The sequence below is a fragment of the Saccostrea echinata genome, unplaced genomic scaffold, assembly GCF_033153115.1.
Source record: "Saccostrea echinata isolate AGI-Se365-2 ecotype Australia unplaced genomic scaffold, CSIRO_AGI_Sech_v1 ptg000028l, whole genome shotgun sequence".
NCBI classification, from domain to species: Eukaryota; Metazoa; Mollusca; class Bivalvia; order Ostreida; family Ostreidae; genus Saccostrea; species Saccostrea echinata.
The window spans coordinates 7,485,723-7,508,973 of record NW_026889777.1 but is presented as its reverse complement, the minus strand read 5'-3'; the positions used below and the strand labels follow the sequence as shown (position 1 = coordinate 7,508,973).

Genomic DNA, 23,251 nt, shown 5'->3' with positions numbered 1-23,251 from the left:
ACACAGTGCATGTAACATTGCAGGCGCGGAATTTATTTTTCAACAACCGAATTTTCTTCATACATAAATAAAAGTGGCCTTTTACGGAACAAACACAACAAATATTTGGGACTTCTCTCTCATTCTCTCTCTCTTAAATTCAAAGGAGGACGTTGAAACCCCCACAACCCTATCTATATCCACCACTGCATTTCCTCTCTTTCAGTTTCTTTGATATGGTGGGAAAACGCTTGGCACATTGTAAAACGCGCTTCACCCTCCTCTGCTTGATCATATTTTTAAAAATTTCCCATAGGAAATGTATATATATACGACATTTTAAAACAAATACAATTAATCCTGTTAATATATATATAACTCGGTCTTTGCTTTAGATAAAACCTATACCCCATTATTGCTTCTCGCGATTGGCGCCGCGAAATTTCGAATTGAAAACTATCGCTAACAGTTAGATTCATAAACTATATTTAACAACTCTTAACTATAGTTTACGAGTGTGAATTATAGGTTATGACTATAAACTATGATTGGCAAATATGGATCATAGTTTAGCTCTCAAAACTATAGTTTACGATCGATAAGTATAGTTTACGTTTGTTAAATATAGTTTGTGAGTATAAATGACAGTTAACTATAGTTAATATGTTATATGGTTAACGAATGTAAAACATATTTTATCTGATAAATATAGTTTCACGATTTGTAAACCTTTGATTAACAACTCTTAACTATGGTTAACGAATGCAAATTATAGTTTACATATGAGAATCTATATTTATCAATCTATTGTAAACGTTTATTTTCAGGCAGATAAACATAGATTAGCATTCGTACACTACACTATACAACCGTTAAATATAGTTTTACAAAGGCAAACTACAGTTAACGAATCGTTAACTATAGTTTACAGTTCGTAAACTATAGTTTACAGTTCGTAAACTATAGTTTACAGTTCGTAAACTATAGTTTACAGTTCGTAAACCATAGTTTACAGTTCGTAAACTATAGTTTACAATCTATAAACCTACTTTATCAACTGTTAAACTATGTTTATCTAATTTTTGTGAATTTGGCGTGCCATACACGTGTGTAGACCTAGGCTATTTGGTCTTGCAATCACAGGTGGGTGCACGTACTGTTTGCTAGTGACGCTTTGACGGGTTACGGTATTTGCTACGGACATGAAGAACTATACACCAGTTTCATAACATGTGCAGTTTTGTTTTAGTGAAAATTGGAGTAAATTGATTAAAAGTTGAATATCTTGGAAATCTATTCTTGTTACAACGACCGTCAATGCATCCATGGACGAGTTCATTGGTTACTCTGAAAGGTGGCAGAGATTAACCTTTCGTTAACATTTTCTACAATGATCTGCCTACTTTGAGTGATTGTACTTTCATAGTAAAATTGTTAAATTTTATTCCAGATTGGCCTTAAAAATTTTGTCATTAAAAAAATCGGGCTATTTCGATACATGTAATCCATAACGACTGGGACTTGACATCTATACTAGATTCATACAAAAGATAACCTATCATTGGAAAGATAGATGATACACGTATAGCATAGATATGTAGTACGCAGAATTTTTTTTTTTTGATTTTCCCCCCTCTCCCCCACATGGAAAAACGTTGCTACAGGCCTTTATCAAGCTATATTTTGATTGCTGTCTATCAAATTATTTTGCGAACCTTGATGCACAAAACTAATGCCGGTAAACATGGTAAAGACTACCTTTTAAAACCTAGTAGTTGAATAAATTGAATAAAGTTTTTAATTCAACATGTTCAAGCTGTCAAGCTACCTATATAAGCTCTTCCTACTTGTATAAAATGCTTGTATCATAGAATTTAGTTTGTATATAAGGATATATGTATTAAAGAGAAATTCAGATCTTGGTTACGCCAAAGAATACATAAATACGATGTGCAGATTTTAGAGCGAGGTTTGCTAATGATTGCCATATTCTAATTCGAAAAGGGCGAATTGTTCTAAGGGCAAGTTGTCTTAGAGGCGAACTCTCTAGCATTCTTGCGCAAGCGTAGCCTGAAGTAAGCCCATGGCATCTGGTTTAACCCCACTTATATATTTTCCTCAGGGTCCACGCAACAAAGATACATTACCGGGAAAAGCAAATGCTCTACAAAGCCTATCTTTACTCCCCATAAAAATATTAACTGCTGTAAAGAAGAAACTTCAGCTCACTGTGCTTCAAGATATTCTTGATGTGGATTCTCAAAAACTCCAAAGAACTTTTTGAAAATTTAGAATCGCCATTTTTCCCAAAAGGCAGTAATTAATATCACAATTTACGACTTTTCTACACATTATACAACTATTCCTCACGATAAATTTAAAAAAGAACGCTTTTTGATATTATACACACGGTTTCTTTAATAAAAACGGAACTCGGAAATTTTCATATCTTGTGATGAGTCATCAACAAAATTATTTTGTTAAAAATCACTCTTATTCTACACACACGTACTCTGAAATTAAAAGGATGCCGGAGTTCCTCATTGACGACATTTACGTAATCAGGAGACCATGTCTTCCAACAAACTGTTGGAATTTCTATGGGCTCTTATTGTGCTCTTTTATTAGCCGACATGTTTTTATATTCCTATGAAACAGAATTTATTCCAAAACTTTTATATGAAAACACTCACTCTGATGTTCAACTCGACATTAAACTAAGATTTATTGACCACGTTGTATCAATGAACAATAACTTCCTTTCAGATGTCAACTCAAAATATCAAAATGAACTCGAAATAAAAGATACCACAGAGTCTGCAACATTTGTTTTCTATTTGGAATTTTACTTATAATAGACGACAACTTTAATTTTATAACAAACGAGATGACTTCAGTGTTTCCAGAGTCAACATTCCTTATTTATGTAGTATTATATTCCGGTATCACCTGCTTAATTATGGTACCTATGTCTCCCAACTCATTCGATACTCAAGAGCATGCTCCGAGTACGATCAATGTTTATACCGAGGCAGGCCACCGACAGGTAAGTTGATTTTACACTGATTTCAACAACATCATTTAAAGTCAGCATTTCGTAAATTTTTTTGTCGTTTTAATGATCTTGTTAACAAATACAACCTATCATTCGGTCGTATTTTGACTGCCATTTTTCATACCAATTGTTAGGCTTTTGATTCTATACTAAATTTCACTACGGAATATTCCGTCTACATGATCAATACTTAAGGCTTAGGCTGGTGTGACCGGTCGACAGGGGATGCATCCCTCCTATACATGACCACTCCTAGGCTCCTTTCCCACCTCTGGAATATATCCGGGGTCCCTGTTTATGCTCTCTTCACAGATTTGTATTGTTACTAGATCTTTTTGAGATCGATAACTGTTCGTTATCTTCACTTTTTTCATTCTCAAGAAATCTGATCGCCCCAAGTTTAAGTAAAATTTGTTCATTCTTGAGATGTAAAAAATATTTGAAGTTTACAGACATCAGTCCACAAAAAGAAGGCCAGTAATTGTTAATCTAATATCACTCTGAGCCTTTGGCTAGATTGATGTAAAAAAAAACCTCAACATAGACTAAGCAAGGGCATTTTTAAAGAAAGATGTTACATTTAGTTCAAATACTGTAGATCAAATTTTTGCGACAAGTTATTTTTGGCGAGATAATTCAGTATCTATTAGGAGAAAAAAATTCAGGTATTGTTGTAATTATCTTATATTTAAAAAAAATATGTGCGATAATGAAATTTCTGCGAGCAAATGGATTCGCGTGATTACGCAAAAATAAAGTGTATATACACTGCAATATTGAAATGTAAACATTTTAATGAATGTACATGAAAGGCTGTAGATTACCAGTGTTTCTATAGCAAGAAATGGAAAGACATCTTTCGTTGCTTCAAGCATCTCTTTGTAGGTGTTGATAAATATACAAAACTTGGACTTTTGAAATAAATATAAAACAATTGAAACAATTTATTTTCCAATATTTATTTTTAATTTATCATATAAACACCATAAAATATAGAATGCATATAATCATGATAATCATCTGCTTCATACGATTACCCATTGTCTTTGTTGATTCTCTCGGTTTTCGAAAAAAGATTTTTCTCTTCCAAGAGTTCCGTATTTTAACAACCAACACATTCTAATTAACATTTTGATGGTTTCTTTAACTACCAGTTATGCGTCAGATGATATAGGTCTTTACGACGGATCTTCTCCAAAGGAAGCTTAGCCCTCACTTGATTTAAATAATTCATGTCTGAAAAAAGGTATTATAGAATAATAATTTTAGGGTTATATTCGTTTTAATGACTCATCGTGATTTGCAATTTTCCTCAGTTTATTATCATACATATAAGATACTCGTGGCACTTATTAATGATAACACGAAATTGTTCTCAATCTGTAAATTTCTGCTACAGATGTACAATTAGTGTACGCTTAAAAAGAACGTGTTCAATATATTATATGTACACAAATGGACAGTTTCATAGACTTGAGCCACCACCTCACAATGTGATTTTCCGGGTATCATTGCAGATACATCAAGTGGTGTGACACCACATAATGGTTTCAGATAACATCACGTGATGTACAAGTCACCAATGCACGGTGTCGAACACAGCATGTGGTGTTCGGGAAACCTTTACAGCACGCGTAAGGTATCATAGTACATGATGTTTGGGATATCAATAGATGTTCTTGCGCGTAGCATGTAAGAAAGGATTAATATGAAAATATTTTTATGCATGATTTTTTTTAGGTTTAAACCACAATGAATTTTCAAATTCACAGTAAATTAAACGTAACCATTTGCAACAGTCTACCTTATCAAGTAAAAATTATGAGACTCAATTTACCAAACATAATCACGTCAACTTGCTTAGAATCAACATTTTTCACTGTAAAATATGTTTTTCCCCGTTAGATTATAAAATACAGAGCTTCACAAAAAAAAGGACAAAAAGAAAAGGCATGTTACATGAGCTATAGATATTTGTGAGTTATAAATATGAACAGACAGGTTATATTCTATTTATTCAGATATTGTATGTTCTTGGAAATAAAAAAAAAATAAAAATGTTACAGAGAGTAATTGTGTAAATAATCAACTCACCAAGATCAGCATATATTATAGACTCTTCACCCTCTGCCTGGCTTATGATCTCCCCCCCTTGTAAAACAGAACAAATTGAACAAAGAAAATCAAAACTGGAAAAATAGTCCTTAATCGCAAACAACAAAGAAAAAAAAAACCCCTGGATATCTAGCAGTGTTAATTTGATAAGTTTTTGGCACCTGACTAGAGGTGAATGTAGAATAAGGATAATATAAGACCAAGTCCAAACATTGTACAAATGTATCATATATTGTCAAAATAAAATAATGAGTACGATCAAAATTTAAAACGGGACAATATATTGACAAATGAATTGATGTTGAAGAGGTTTTAACATTTTGTTTAAAGTCAGCATTTTGCTAATTGTCTGACCGTTGTTGTGATAATCGTCTTTAATCACCTATCATTAGGTCGATTTGGACTGATGTGGTTCATACCAATTCTTAAGCCCTTATTTTCATACTGATTTACCATTAACCAGATCAATACAGAGGGATAACAACGATGTGGCCAACAACAAGGGGATACTAACTCATTCTCGTCACTGGTTACTACCTTTGGTGTTTCAAGGGGTCCTTTGTTTTGCATGGATTTGTATAGTTTATAGGATCTAGTTTTTGAAATCGATCAATGTTTTTATAATCACCTTGTTCACCAATGACAATCAAAAATGTTTACACAGATTACCATTTGAAACAAAACCCATGAATTGATCAAAGGATGTAATTTTTTTTATATACTGAACGCTATAATTACACTAACGCTGTTACGTTGTAATCATGTACTGCTCAAAGATACCAGACAAGTTTAGAAACAAAAAAATGCTTATTTTTGTTTATTACCAAGGATTCACCACTGTGCTGTGTCCCCAGGCCTCGCAATGATGTGATTTATCTGCTGCAGGGGAACACGCTGCTATGTAAACCTGGTTGTCGATGGCACGTGCTCTTAGTAGGACGTCCCAATGCGCAGGCCCAGTAATCTCTGCTGTAAAGGCGCCAAGGTAGACGTGCAATTTACAGTCTAAAAGAAATTATTAGTATATCGTCATGAACAATGGTTTAGAGAAACACAGAAAGTATGGGAAGGAAGCGCCCGGGTTATTATTCGGGATTTTAACACATTTTTGAAAAATATAAATTGATAAAATTATAATTATGTATCTATTGTAGAAGACTCCACCACGATGTCAGCTTGTGGCGTTTCTTAAAAGAAAATGACGTCATTGGAAAGAAGATTTCATCAACTAAGGCGTAGGTGTACACTTAATATACACGCTTGAAAAAGAAATGGAAAGAAAATTATACACACACACACCCTCACACACACACACACACACACACCCTCACACACACACAGAGTTGACCTTGTTCTGTGTAATAACGAGATATTTCAGGAAAACGAACGTCTATGCAAATCCCAACTCCTACTTTGCATACCTCTTAGAAAAAAAAAAGAAAACATTTGTATTTCTTATATTTAACAACTATGAAAAAATAATTGTAATTTGATTTTTAAAAAATCTAGCTCGCGGAGCATTAACAAATTACAATTTAAATGCTCATTATTAAATATATTTATATGTTGTTTTCCTTACTCATGTTGAGCATATTCTAACTTTTGATGCAGAATTTTATATATTAAAAAATCTAAATACCCGTGTTAAATATATATGGGTTGTGACCAGGATCAAACCATTCAGACTCACGAATTGATACATTTTCCCACAAATCAACATCAAAAGAATGCATCTGTTAAATGCAGTCAGTGTATATATTAGTGCTTTTAGCAGCTATTTAAATTATAAATAAACATATATATTTCATAAAAAGAATATATCTATTTTTTTTTTTAAATAAACTTTTAGAAGGTTAAACATAGGGTTTGCATATGATTAACATTGAAAATAGATTAAATTTAGTCACAGTTTTAAACAAAATACATATGTATTTATCATACTAATTAACCTACTTTTGTATATGTTCCCTCTATCTCTCCTTTTGGGTTAAATATGATGGATGTGTTTTTCATTTTCTCTCTTGCTTTCATTTCTTCTGGTACAGGACCTACAACATTTATCTTCTAAAAAATTGTATAAGCAGTGGTTCAATGTATATAGCTGTGGTAACTGAATGTAATTTATAATGCACATAAATAGACATATCTGTATGTCAATTTCGCATTTACTAATTTGACATACTAATATAAGTACTGAAAGAACAATTAGCACTTTAAATTTACATCTTGTTAAAAGAATATAAGATTTTCAACTGTGTCATTGGCAAATACTAAAATTAATTAGATATTTATATAAACCTATATGTTTTGTAGTTTGTATGCTTTATGATTGATTGCGGGTTCCAGCATCTATTCTAAAAAGCGTCTTATTTTACTCGGCACGAAAATATTAATAGCACTAAAGGAGAAACTTCAGCAGTACTGTCCAAATGCATATTCGAGAAGTGGTGTTAATCAAATACTTAAAAACACCAAACAACTTTAAGAAATTTAAAATTACAAAATTTCACCAAATTCTTTAGCATCAAAACGTGACTTTTCAACACTTTGTACAACCATTCCCCGCGGTGAATTAAAGAAAAAGGTTATTTAGACAACTGTTTCTTAAATAAAAATGGAACTCTCAAATTTTCCTATCTTGTCCTTGTTCATCTTTCTGCTAAAAAATATATTCTGATTCTACACACAAGTACTCTGATGTTGATATGTTTGTTTGTTTTATTTAACGTCCCTTTCGAGAATTTTTCATTCATATTGAGACGCCGCCACTTACCGGTGGAGGGCTTCAAATTTTGGACCTATACTCGGCACTCAGGGCCATTGAGCAGCGAGGGATATTTTTTCGTGCCAGCACCTACTGCGATAAGGGACATAGGTTTATACGGTATCACCCGAAGGACCGATCTTCACGCCCCGCAATGGTATTCAAACCAGCTTACTTAAGGACCAAGGGGTCGTAACATTAAGGGTACTTAAGTGTAAGACCATGCTTAAGAAGGACTTAAGTACAGTCTTAAACTTAAGACCGTAACTAAAAACGTGCTAAGATTTGACAATCTTAGCAAAACTTAGGCGGCCGGTAGATGTGACTTAAGTATGTCTTAACTTTCTTAAACATATATTTGGAACTATTTAACGTTGACTTTCTATGTTAAAACATTCCTCTATTTATATTATGCATTAAAAATAATTTTCTATATTTAATATACTGGTATAAGAATTTTAGTTTTTCGTCGGGGGGGTGGGGGGTGGGGGGGGGGAGATATTCATCACTGATTACAATATCACTCTCTAAATGACATATACATCTAAATGCAAAATATTATTTTTTGGGATACGTTTGAAATATTAGCGGGACCTAGGTTATAAACACTAATCTTTATAAGTATGTTGTATAATTTTAATTATAAAAGTATAAAAGTAATTTGTATACAGCAATCATGGATTTGTTTGTTCACTGTGAAAAATAAGATGAAATGATTTTAAAAATTGTCGGTGAATTAAAGGATGATGACTAGAAAACATATAAAGATTTTCTGTAAATTAGATTGAATGTAGAACGCAACAAGCGAGGATTCAGACAGGGTTCACTACCGTTCACTTACGTTCCAGAGAGAGAGAGAGAGAGATTGTTGATAAGTTGGAGATATACGAAAAATTATTTTCTGAAAACAATTCTTTAATTTCCATCCTTCATTAAATTGTAAATCAGTATATCATAAAACGTCTGCAGTTTCTGCTTACTGATATGGGAGGAAAAAATTCAAAATGTCCCTATTGTTTTGCACTTTTTTTTTTATTAGAGTTTCAATTTCAAGTACATAGACGTTCGGTTATCGTGCCATGTCTGGAGAATGACAATTTGAAAGCAAGTGAACATTTGTCAAACGAAAGAATAACAACAAACGGTAAACTGAAAACATCGCAGTCTCGAGTGATAAACAATATTCACGCATTTACAATGAACCACTAGTGCCACTTTGTGACCGTGCAATATTTGTTTTCAAATATATTGTCTTGCAAATAAATTCAAGACTTGCAGTCATTGAAAACAATAACACATCACTCGACAAAAGGTTGTGTGAAATTGAAAATAAAATGACACATTTTCAGTCTATAACTGACTCCGTAACAACACTGAATGAAAGGGTAAACAAATTTGAGAGTGAGGTCAAAGATGTGAAGCAGACCGTGTCGTCCATTGAAGCAAGTGCCCAGTCCATGAGTGATATGTTTGAGAACGTAAAATCTCATGCAGACCAAGACCTGAGAGTAATTCGGATTGATACAGCCAATTTAGACAAGAAATTAACTAGTGATATTACGGAGCTGAGCAACGGTCAACGAGAATTAGAAAAATCAGTGATCGATTTAAAAAGTAGGTCCATGAGAGACAACTTAGTGTTTACCGGAATACCAGAAAACAGAGAGGAAAACTGTGAAGATGTTTTGCGAGATTTCCTAAAAACCAAGTTAAAAATCCATGACGAAATCCCTTTTGAGAGAGTTCATCGTTTAGGAAAACCAGATGAGTTCAGAACCAAACCAAGGAACATTGTGGCAAAGTTTAGTTTTTATAAAGACCGGGAATTTGTTCGCAAACGTGCCCCACTCAAACTCAAGGGATCCAACATTTGGGTGAATGAACAGTTTCCACCGGAGGTAGAGGAGAAACGGCGTAAGTTGTACCCAGTTATGCGCAAGGCGATGAAAGAAAATAGACGCGTGAAACTTGTTGTGGACAAATTGTACATAGATGGTAAGATGTATGAACCCAACGCTACACAGGAACATGTCAACGCCCCGAGTTATCCAACCCGCAGGATGTCCGAGAGTTCCAAGAACACACCGTGGACGTCCGGAGCGCGCGGCGGACCTGCCCTTGATGACAACCCTACTCCACCCCCGCGTGGAAACAAACGTGCAAGGAAATCATCTACACCGACGAAATAGGAGAGCGCGGAGGGTCAGAAATCAGCAAACAACTCTATCAAATTTCTAAGTTTAAATGTTTGTGGAATTAAAAATAAACTCAATTATACTGAATTTTTAGATTACATTTCCAAATTTGATATTATCGGCTTTACCGAAACAAAAACAGATGATGTTGATATAATTCAAATGCCAGGTTTTACATTATTTATGAAAAATAGACAAAAATTGTCAAAAGTTCGATCAGGAGGTATTATTTTAGCTGTAAGAGATACTTTAGTTAAACATGTGAAAATATTAAATACTACTTGTAAATATATTCTATGGTTTAAGATAAGTAAATGTATCCTTAATACTGATGAAGATGCTATATTTGGTGTTGTGTACTTGCCCCCCGAGGGCAGTAAATACGCATCTACAGATTGTTTTTTAGATATTGAGAGCGAACTTATTTCTATATCTAAAGACAGTAAATATTTGTGTTTAATGGGTGATTTTAACTCCAGAGTGGGTAATTTACACGACTGATTTGACGCTGATGATTTTCAGTTACAATTACACAAATGTGAAGAATTTTTTAAGACAGCCATTGAGACCAGAACTATTATTTTTGATAACTTTAAGATTCCTCTCAGTAGGGTAGTACAAGATGTCCATGTTAATAACTTTGGTTACAAAATGATTGATTTTTGCAAAAACAACGATATTTATATTGTAAATGGCCGTGTTGGCAGTGACAAATATGTAGGAGGTTTAACTTGTAAAGGTAGTAGCACAGTGGATTATGTGGTTGCCACAGCACCTATGTTTGAAATTATTCAAGATTTTGATATCACTGACTTCTGTAACTTGTATTCGGACGTACATAATCCTGTTTCATTTTCTATCTTACCAGCCTTTTTTACAGAACACAGGTGTGAAGGTATTGTTGAAAATCAGTCACGTGTAAAACTATGGTCACCAGATCAAGCAAAACATTTTTCAGAGAATGTGGATATACCTAAGGTCAAGGACATAGAAAATGAGTTAGATATTTTGACCAGTAGTGCGGAAACAAACAACATTAGTAAAGACACTATAAATGATGTTACTAATAAGCTATGTGGTATATTTTTAAACACAGCTAAATCAACATTTGGGTTCAGTCGAAATTTTAAGATAAATAATTGTAAAAACAAATGCGATAAACCCTGGTTCAATAAAGAGTGCAAAACGGCTAGAAAGAAATATCATTTAGCAAAGCGATTAAATAGTAAAAATTCTTGTTTAGAAAATAAAGCTAATCTTCAATTAGAAAGCAAAAGCTATAAAAAGATACTGGATTCATGTATAAAAGATTATAGAAAAGGCATGACAAAAAACTTGAAATCACTACGCTCTACAAATACTCGAGATTACTGGAAAATTTTAAATGGTCCAAATATGTCAAATAAATGTGCTGTAGATATTAATGCTATGTATGATTTTCTTAAGGGCATCAATGAAGGTTATGATAATGACGTAGAAGATGGTGATACTTTAATGTTCTCAACAGACAGCCATGAATGTGATGATTTTTTGAACTTTGAGATTAGTGAGGAAGAAATTTTATTTGCAGTAAAAAAATTGAAAAATAATAAGGCCGCAGGCTACGATCAATTGTTAAACGAACATATTTCATCAACAGTATCTATTTTTTTGCCTGTATACAAAAAAATGTTTAATTTGATTTTTGATAGTGGAGTCATTCCAGACGAATGGCTCACAGGTATTGTCAAACCGATTTTCAAAAATAAAGGCGACCCAACAAATCCAGAAAATTATCGTCCAATAACACTTTTAAGTTGTCTTGGTAAGCTTTTTACCTCCATTTTATGTAAACGTTTGGAATGCTATGTAGAGAATTTAAACCTTATAAGTGAAAGTCAAACTGGCTTCAGGAAAGGATATTCGACCTTAGATAATATACTGACTTTACATTTTCTTACAAATATGGTTATGTCTTTCAAAAAGAAACTTTTCTGTGCTTTTGTTGACTTTAAACAGGCATTCGACACGGTGTGGAGAAATGGGCTTTGGTACAAATTGTTAAATAATGGCATTAGTGGTAAATGTTTTACATTTATAAAAAAATATGTATAATGGAGTTAAGTCCCTTGTGACTATGAATGGTTTTTCATCTGAGTTTTACAACTGTAACATTGGTGTACGCCAAGGAGAAAATTTATCGCCTCTCTTGTTTTCTATGTATATTAATGATTTAGAAGAATTTCTCATTAGTAAAAATGTGCATGGGCTATCCTTTAATGCAAGCAGTTCAAATACTGTAGAAAACCAATTTTGGCTGTATTTTAAATTATTTATTTTGTTCTATGCTGACGATACAGTTATGATGTCTGAGTCTGCTGAGGGTTTGCAACACGCTCTTAATGAGTTTCATTCGTATTGTTTACAATGGAAACTGAATGTCAATGTAGACAAAACAAAAATTATGATTTTTTCGAAAGGTCCATCTGTAAAAAATGTATTCTACTACAATAATTCTGTTATTGAAATTGTGAATGAATTTAAATACCTAGGTATACCATTTTCCCGATCCGGTTCATTTTGTAAGGCTAAAAAACATTTATGTGAGCAAGCTCAAAAAGCCATGTATGGTGCTATACGAAAAATTAGACAATTTAATTTACCAGTAGATTGCCAGCTTGATTTGTTCGATAAAGTTGTCACAACAGTACTTTTGTATAGATGCGAGATATGGGGTTTTGAGAACATTGAAATAATTGAACGCGTCCATCTCAAGATTTTGAAATATATTTTTAATCTGAAAAGTAGTACTCCTAGTTATATGGTTTATGGCGAAACGGGTCGATTCCCTTTGTATATAACGGTGTATATAAGAATGATATCACATTGGGCAAAATTACTGGTAAGCCCTGAAAATAAGATTGTTTATGTTACATATAAGAATTTATTTGAACAGTTTTGTTCAGGAAGTCATAAGAACCCTTGGATTTTATGTATTAAGAATATACTTGATACTTGTGGCTTCTCAAATATATGGAATGAACAGGCCTTTTTAAATATAAAATGGCTAAAAATTATAGTTGAACAACGTCTTAAAGATCAGTACATACAGAAATGGCAAAGTGATATGCGCGATTCGTCTAAAGGTCATATGTATAGTATCTTCAAAACAGAATTTGGATTTGAAAAATATTTAGACTTTCTACCTAAAAAATTTAGAACAATTTTAATTAAATTAAGAACAGCAAATCATCATCTCCCAGTTGAGACTGGGAGATGGTTTGGAATTCCCAAAAATGATAGACTCTGTAATATCTGTAATAATGGACAAATAGCTGATGAGTATCACTATATTTTAGAATGTCAATTTTTCTCAGAATGCAGAAAAAGTATCTACCGGGTAAATATTGTAATAGACCAAATTTCTACAAATTCTCAGAATTGTTGTCAACTGCTGACTCCAAGGTATTAATCAAACTATGCAGCTACATAGAAAGGGTATATGAACAAGTCTGTCCTCCATAATTATTATTATTATTATTATTATTATTTTTTTTTTTTTGGTTACTTTATAATTTGAATGTATTTCCGCCATTTCACGTGTATCTTGTATATTGTTTTTGTATATATTGTACATAGAACCTCATGTACCATTAATTGGTTTGAGTGAATAAATTGAACTTGAACTTGAACTTGATTTCGAATAATTTAAACAGAATTAACTTTAATTAAATACGAAATTAATCTAACCTAACTAAATCCGATAGGTAAGGACGTCAGCATTAATATATATGCGATTAAAAGCGTAACTAAATCATTTTTACAAATATATATATAAATGAATTGAAAAACTAGGATGATTCATAACAAATATTTTGAACATAAGTTTGACTTAGCTAAGACCTACCTAAGTCCGTTTTATGTTACGGTTTAAGACATATTTAAGTAGTACTTAGGCAGGTCTTAAGATTGCATCTAAAACATACTTATGACCCTACTTAAGTCAAAAACTTAGCAAGCTTTATGTTACGACCCCCAACTCCTTACTCGCGAGTCTAGAGCAAAACACTCTAGCCACTGCTCCACGCGGGCGACCTGATTTTGATACAAAAAAAAATGATGCTTGAGTTCCTCATTAACAATATCTATGTGGTCTTAAGAGATTATGCTTTTAAACAATTGCAATCTGTTGGAATCCAGTGGGTACTATTTGTACCCCATAATAAAAAGACTTGTTTTTAGACGTCTTTTCTATATAGCCCAATCGAAATGAATACACTACGGAGTCTAACTCATCTGCTTTGCTTTATATTTGGATATTCTGCTAGAGTAGGACATTGACGGCAATCTTACAGCTTAACCTTATGATAAAAGTGATAACTTTTCTATCATCAACTTCCCTTTCTTTATGTAGCAATATGACATTATCGCCCGCTTATTCGATATGCAAGAACATATTCTTCTTACGAACAAAAGGAGGCAGGCTACTGACCAATAAGTGGATGATACAATCATTTTTAGAGTCAACATTTCCCAATTTTTATGATCAATACAAATATCGTTTTTGCAAATATAATCTGTTGTTAGGTCGAATGTTGATGACGTCTTTAATAGAAATTGTTTCGTTAATATTGTCTTACTGAATTGACTACGGATTTCTCCTATCATGACATGGATCACTTGATGGGCGTGGCCAGTCGTCAGGGGATGTTTAATCGTCTATAGCACCTGATTCCATCTCTGATGTGTGCAGAGGTTCTTATTTGCTCTGCTCACAATTTCTGTTGATTCATTTGACTTTTGAGCATGCAAGATTAGGGTTCGTTAGCATCAGATTTATTATAATTGCATTATTGAGTATTCAGTTAGTAAATTTTGATATAATTATAAGGTAATGAATTTTACAATGAATTGTTAATTTGTGAATCTAATTTTATTGCAAGATAGTACAGATAAAAAATTTACAATTATCATATCGTCAATGTTCCCATAATTTAATTGTCATTACGTTGTTCCTGTAAAATAGGAGGGATGATATTCATGAACCTACGCTTCGTTCATGTTATTTACAAAAACATATTGTGTCTACCCGCAGTCAGCTGGCGTTATTCATTTTTATTACGAAATAAAAAGTCTGTCATTCAATTAGGTTGGGTGAATTCTTTTATTATAATAGAAAAATAAATAAGTCAGTAGCCAGTGTGGTTACCTGTTATAATGTGCATATTGTGTTTCCTGGCCAGGTGTGACATCAGCTGACACGTCTCTCCATCAGGTATACTTTCTTTGTTTGCCATCATAACTGGGGGATGCAGTTCTACGGTAAACAGTTCCTACAAATCAAAGGACAACATTGGACGATAAACGAATCAAAGGACTACGGGCAATCTTTGTCCGAATGACGTGCAAAAGAGAGAATTAAGGCTCGTCTTCTAGATGAGTTTTCAGTACGTTAGATATACGTTTGAATACAGATTAAGACAAGAGTTTGAGTTAAGACCATACCAGATAAAAGGTGTATTGTATAACAACAGACTGATCAAAGTTATTATTTTTTTTTGTATACCGTAGTTATACGCAAGTGTGAAAATTTAACGAATAAAATTTTAGTGGCCTATTTCAAATCCGCGAAATTAAGCCAAAGTTAGCACCCTGCTAAAATTTCCCGCTATACGGTATATCCCTGGGCATACCATGCTGTGAAAATTTTCAAACAATAAAAAATTCAATCTATAAAAAACCAGTTATTTTACTTCTTAAATTTTACATCCAAAAGTTAGATGATGTTTGATAAGTATTATTATCCTATATATTGTATATATTATTCGCTTGAATTTTTTCCTCCGTTTTCTATTAGACAATTAGTATATTTGGAGAAAAAATCCATTATAACTAGCAGAAATTCATTTTTATATATATGACGTTGCGCACGGTGTTGGTACTATAAAATCTTACTCTTTAGATGTCGTAAAGAAACTGGCGTTTTCAAGATGTTAAAGTTACTAGAAATTAAAAATGAAATTAATTATTTTATCCAAGGTAATGAATTATTCTAAAAATTCTCTTTTTAATAATATAAAAATATCTTAGCTATGATATGGCTTTATTCATTATTGGTTATTACGGCGAAATTCCCGTGTCCAACGTTACATAAATTATTGTTCGCGCAACTACAAGATATAAAAAGATCCACTTCCAATCCTCTAAATTAAATAAAATTTAGGAAATACAATAATATGTATGCATTCTTTGTGATATTGTTGAATTTTTAGCATCATTTTCTCAATTTCACGAGTTTGGGCTGTATCTACAGTGCGTAAGTAATATGTCCAACAGGAAAAAATCGTTTCCTAAAGTTGATATTAGCCCGCATGGCGATGTGTACTGGACATAAATGCCACACAAAGATAAATTTTGATGAATAATCTTTAAGTACATATGTTTCTAAAATTAGTTATGTTGATACATGCTATATAACTGCTGATACGTTAATATTAGTAAGGCTTTGTTAAGTGTAGCCATTTTGTTATGCACGTACGAGTCGCTGTACTTTTACTTAATATGTCTCAGTTACATATCAAATATACATAAATTAATGTCATATATATACCAATCATTACTGTAACTTGAAAGAACATTTCATACTGTATTAGATAATAAAATAATTTTTACGGTTATCATCTACATGAAATAAACGCAAGCATTAATATAGATGTAGCCATTTTGTCACAGGTACGAAAAACGTCATTTTACACACTACATATATACGAATGACGTCGGGAGCGTCAAATTGTATCGCCGTGCTCTTTTTTTTCCAATTTTCTGCAGGTCCGGAGTACCATTTTAGAACAATCTTTTGTTTTAAATATTCTGAAAATTTTCATTCAAAGGCCGGTAACCCCCCCCTTTTTTTATTTTGCTGCAGCAATATCTAAACATATCACGTTATTGTTCTCTCTCTCTCTCTCTTTGCTAAATGAGAATGAGAGCCCCACCCCCACCCTCCACGAAAAAGTAAAAGAAAGGGTTTCTGAATTTTATTTTTTCTGGCTAGTTTTTTTTTTCAATTTAGTAGGGTTTTTAATAGCGAAACATCCCCATCCCTTCTTTTTTGCATGTCAGTACCCCCCCCCCCCCCATTTATAAAGAGAGCTTAACTACTTGGGGTGAAGAAAAAAAAACAAGAAAAGTTTAATTCAGTATAAGGCCATTTAATTTTTTTTTCCGTTTAGCGACCTCCTATAATTCTAGAACCTATCCACCGATTTAAAAAACATATCAGTACAAAAGCCCAAAATTAAAACAAGAACTTTATACCGGTCTTTCCCCTCTAAAGTCTTTTTCGGAAAACTGGCTCTTGAGTATAATTTCCCCTTCATCAGAAATCTCACACCACATTCAATTTTCCGGGGGAAATCCCTACTCTGTGTAACAGTTATAAAGTGCGATTCCCTCAAGAGCCAATTTACCCCTTCTGCTATAAAATATCATGCCAGTACTTATATATGAGGGGGAGGGGGCGACATATGGTTACAAATGTACTTTCTGTAATTTTTTCACAGGTGCTCTCGCAGTGGACAATCTTAATGAAACTTAACAAAAATTGTAATAAAAAAAAGTCTAGTTGTGTCAACATTTAATTTAAAAAAAAACGAGGAATTTTATTTTTAATCGATTTTTTTTCTCCAGTTATATTTCATAAAACTACACGTGCATAATATTGATTAAGTGCCTCGCCAAGTTTCTGGGGTTTAAAATAGCTATCCAGTATTACACCTCTGTGGTCGAGGGGTCATACCTATCCTACGGCTTGCAAGAGCAGTGCTTCTTGTATTGTATTTTTTCATACTAAAGGATGTTTTCGTTATAACAAAAGATTTGACCTATATAGGAGAGAACAATTTCCTGAAAAAGTCACATTTAAAAATCAATGTTCTTTAGTTGTTTTCTATCGTAAATTTGTCTAAGTTTTTCAAATTTGCATTTTGAACCTTTTTTTTTTATTTGCAACTTTGAAATTAACCTACAAAGTTGGTCAAGACAGTATATTATCTGTTAAAGCACTAATTTTTGCGTAAATTTTGGAATAGAAGTCCTTCAGGGCAGGCCTACCCCTAATTTAAATTATGAAATTTTGATAGATTTTGATCTGAAGAATGATTTAAAACAAGGTTTTTTTAGGGACACCCCTGCCCTAGGGTCGAAATTCGTAAAAAACCTACAAAAAGTGCGAAAACCTATTTCTATCATACTGGATTATATTTATGTCAGACGTATGTTCTCATATTTAGTATAGCTCAGAGAGACAGACCGTAGACTTTCACCATGGACAATTTTAGCGTCTTGGTTCGAATCCACTTGTTGGCACACTTTTATTTTTTCAAATTTTTCACCTGTATAAACACGAATTTAATTTTTCATTTTACTTCTATTTTCTTCCTTAAATGTATATGTTTGCTGTTGATATAAAAGACATTTATGGAAATGCAGATCATAAATTCTCTTTAACTAAACGCAATCAACCGGAACTATACCTCAGTGTAAGCACACTTTGTTCGAGGACACGAATCATTCACTTTGTGTTACTCGATACTGCAGGTGTCACGAAAAAAAAAATCATGCCGAGCAAATATTGCTGTGTTTGTCTTTCAAGAACATCTCTGGGTAATAGTACTGTTGTGCCACTGGGAGAGATACTGCGCTATGCAGAGTAGATGCAGTTCATTCCTCGGGAAAATTGTGTGCATTGGCGACATGTTATGTCAAAAATGCAGGGGGAGGTTTACAGATTAGAAGAGAATGTGGTAAGGTCAGTTAAAGTTTTATGTCCCGTTGCCATTACCCAGGCATCAAGTAAGGACTCTCGTATAAAGGATGTTTCTGTAAATATCGATGTAGGGTCATATGAAGACAGTTGACTAGAACTAAAACGATACATGAGAAACAAGAAACTACACGCATGTGGCCTAAAGTCAGGGACCGGAACGGATATCGATAAGCTTTCTCTAAAGACTGAAACCAATATCGGCCATATAAGTCAGCGTGTATATTTACCTAGAAGTGATCCTTTGAAAAATTTTTGAGCGAAAACACTCATATTTCTATTAAAAAACCAGTTGACTTTCATATAAACTTTAGCAATGTCGATATGATTTAAGCATTGATAAAACAGGGGAAAACCTACTCTGAGAGAGAAAGAGAGGAAAATTAGCTCTAGTGTAAGATTCCTGAGTATAGATTCCGGGATGGGGTGGAGGGCTGGTTATGGGGGAAATCCTACTTTGTACAGCGGTTGTCATAAAAATTACATCATTCATATGTTTTGATTTCATAATTCCATTTTTCTCGTAGAAAGACATATTTTCTCTATCGTAGAAAAATATATTCCTTCGCAAAATCAAGGTTGTAAATGCTAGGTACATTACCTGATTTAACATATTAGAAAAATATAGAAAGAAAGTTTCAATAAAAAAGGCAGGCGGGGGAAGTCGGGAAGGGGGTTCCGGACCCCCCTCCCCCCTGGGATTTTCAGTTATATTTTTTTTTTTGCTTGTCAAAAACTTCGAATGTCATATTTTTTTAATTGGTTGGACCCCCCCCCCCTTCGCAAAATTTCCTGGAACCGCGCATTAACCGATTTTCTGTGCTTTTCTCTGATCTTGGTTGTCAGAAACCAAGGCGCATGCGGGGCTTGATAGAAATAGAAAACTTGAAATGATCTAATGGAAAAAAATGAAGGAGAAATGGTTGAAAGAGAAAGCTACTTGATGTGTTTTTCTCTTTGCAAAACAGAGCGTACAAAGTGAGAAAAAAGAAATAGAAAGAAGAATCAAGAATATGAATGGGGATATGTATGCCTGTGACAATTTCATAATAAAAATCTGACAATTTATTAAATATTTATAAGATTATAAGATTTTTAGTGTACATCTTAATATTTTCAACGAAGATTCAAAAATTGAAAAGTTTGTGCTCTGTCATTTTATTTAGATTTTAAAAAAAATTAATAAATAGAATTCACATTAAACAACTAAAATTTTCAATTAACGTTTAAAACGTTGTAACAACGTTATGACTTTAATAACGTTATTTTGACGTAACGTCAATGTGTACCAACACCGTGCGCAACGTCATATATATACAAAACTCTCAAATCACCGGTAAAATAGCAAGTTTTGTCTCATTTTTTGCAGCTTGTATTATATACTCCTCCGCTTTTTGGAGGATTTTCGACTTTGTGTCTCTTGCCAATAACTGAAGCAGGGCTATCCGCAAACCTAGATAAAAAGAAAATATTTCATTATTTCAATTTGTTTTCTTATCGGCAATTTTACAGGAAATATTATTATTGATATTGCGTCTTCTAAATGTCGATTTGCAAGTTGCACCAAGAATTTTCTTTTTTCATGTAGACTTTTTTGAATAAGCTCTGTTTTAAGAAACCTTTCAAACTAATAGAAAAGGATAATTTGTGCCCGTGGGAATTTATTCTTTGCAAAGTGTAGTCTCAAAGACCCAAGAATATTTTTAAGAATAGTTTACATGAATATAAGTAATGGAGAAAAAAATGGTTGATAGATGGAACATCCTATTGCCATACTTTAATCTGCAGTGAAACTATCGACCAGTAGAACCTCATTTAAATCGGACATAATAAAATAAATACATGTCCTTCTCATTTTTACTAAACCCCTTATATCAGGAAACTTTAAAAATAATCTGTTATTTGCTCAGAAAATGAATCAAAATTTACATTTTTTTTTAAATTTTATTTATTTATTTATTTTACATTTCATTCACATTTTAATTATATAAAAATGTTTTTCTATATTTATCCGAAAGACTCAAAATTTGTTATCCCAGTGATCTTGTTTAAATCAAACATTTAGTTTTATAAATCACTAACAGATACATGTATTGCAATACGTGTGACCTAGTTAATTTCACCTCTTTCTTTTTTCATCCATTTTATCCAACAACATCAGAAATTTGAAAAATTGAAACATTGAAAAACTAGTTTATTTCAGATCATTCGGTTTTAATCTAACATGTATTAGAAAAAAAAAATAATGAAAGACTGTAAGAAGTGAAAAACTCCAAGTCTAGCACAAAAGTGTAATGTGAGGATCTAATTTTCTATCAAGTTAAAACAGAAAGTGGACAAATTTATTATCCACTTGACGTGGACTAAAACGAATAGTATTCAAAAGATCAATTTAAATTAGATTAACTAGTAAATCGACCTTAAGACAAAAATTAATCGACCTAAACACAGGAACTAAAAACAAACGCACTATATCGTGCTAATGGTAGTGATATTAGCGATCCAATGACGGAGATGAATTTATGAGATAAAGAAGAGAGTGATTTTGATTATTTGATAGAGTGATTGTATCTTGTTTTACGTCTCATTCGAGAATTTTTCTCTCACATAGAGACGTCACAATATACCGGTGAAGGGCTTCAAATTAAAACCTATACTCGGCATTCACGGCCATTGAGCAGTCAGGGTTCTTTATGAAGTGCCGACGCTTATAATTATAAGGTCTTATCCGAAAGACCCATGACTTTTCACTTCTAGTGTCAGGCGCTTGGCGAAGGAACAGTCACTACCTATGTTTACGTTCTTAGGTCTGATGTGTGTGTGCGTGTGTGAGAGTGTGTGTATGTGAGGATGTGTGTGTGTAGACAAAACATTTATGAAGTATATTAAAAAATATAGGAAAAATACAGCATTGCAAAGTCTGGCAAATGTGTACATTCTCCTGATGACTTTGATAATCCGATCACCAAAATGGCTGAATATTTTTTTCAGTGACTTCTTTGATTCATGTAGGATATTCTTTGTGGTGTAAGTATTCCTACAGGATATTAAATCTCACTCTTCTTCATAGAAATATTTCATATTCCATTGATTTCCATTTATAAATATCGATTTTGCTGCCAAAAAATTGTTTTTACATGTATTTGAATATAATTTGTTTGAAACATTTAATAATGCTCCAAAATCTATACATGTATCATGATGCAGTGGCGCATATCATAACCTGGTGTTAAAGTAAATGATAAACAGACTTTGGCAAAGTTGAGAGATAAGTTTATTCCGGCCTTAATACGATGTCTCAAGTAAACCCCCGGGTATCAGAAGATCGAACAGGTAAGTAAACACTATAACACTATATCATAACAATTTTTGTTTTGCATAAATGACGACCATCTGTTTAAACTATGTCAGAAAAATTATTTTCAAAATATATTCAAAAAAAATGAAACCATTCAAGAAAAGATATTTACTGATTTCAAGCGCAAGGATCATGATTTATCATTTTTGTCGTTCCATATTTCAGATTGGAAAATTGGAGGAAAAAATTCTTTTTATGATAGATTTTCATGTACATTGTATTATGTATTTTTAGAGGATGGAACAAAATCAAATTTGCCAAACGGAACTAAATGTATCATCGTTCTTGTTGTCTTACTTGTCATAACCTTCGTCGCTTTCATTACGATTTTGGTCATTTATCTGACAGGTGAGATTTTCATTTATTTACATAGTAGGTGAGAGCTTCCTTGGATTTACTTGAGAGGTGAGAGTTTTATTTACTTACCTGACAAGTGACAGTTTCCTTCGATTTACCTGACAGATGAGAGTTTCATTTATTTACCTAACATGTGAGATATTCCTTCGATTTACCTGAATGTTGTGTTTATTTATGTAACAAGTTAGAGTTTCCTTCGATTCCTGACAGGTATTTTTTTATATTATATTTATCAGAAAGATGAGATTTTTATTTATTTACCTGACAGGTAAGAGGTTTTTTTTACCTTTCAGGTGGGAGTTTCTTTTATTTTAGGAATGTTGTTAATTTTTGTGTGAGTTATTGGTATGTAAATCACACAGGCTTATCACGGGGGCATGTTTCATTTAACGTGCAGGTCTGTGTAATTAACACAACAATTATTCACACTAAACTTACAGGTGAGAGATGATTTATATTTACCAGACATGTGAGAGTTTTATCCTAAAAAGTGATAGTTTCACTTACTAGTATTTTATCTCAGTTGATAGCTTTATTTATTTACCTGCCAGATAAGAGTTTCATTTATTCACCTGAAAAGTAAGAATTTCGTTTATTCACCTGACAGATAAGAGTTTGTTTGTTT

At 32.8% G+C, this 23,251-nt stretch overlaps 1 long non-coding RNA gene across 1 annotated transcript; it reads right to left on the bottom strand.

Moving 5' to 3' along the window:
* Window positions 1–7,115: 7,115 nt before the first annotated feature.
* LOC133193689 (uncharacterized) lies at window positions 7,116–20,367 on the bottom strand. The gene is made up of 3 exons (XR_009721974.1): window positions 20,246–20,367; window positions 15,297–15,420; window positions 7,116–7,197 (listed from the first exon to the last, which is right to left on the bottom strand). It is a non-coding gene; the product is annotated as an uncharacterized LOC133193689 (long non-coding RNA).
* Window positions 20,368–23,251: the final 2,884 nt, after the last annotated feature.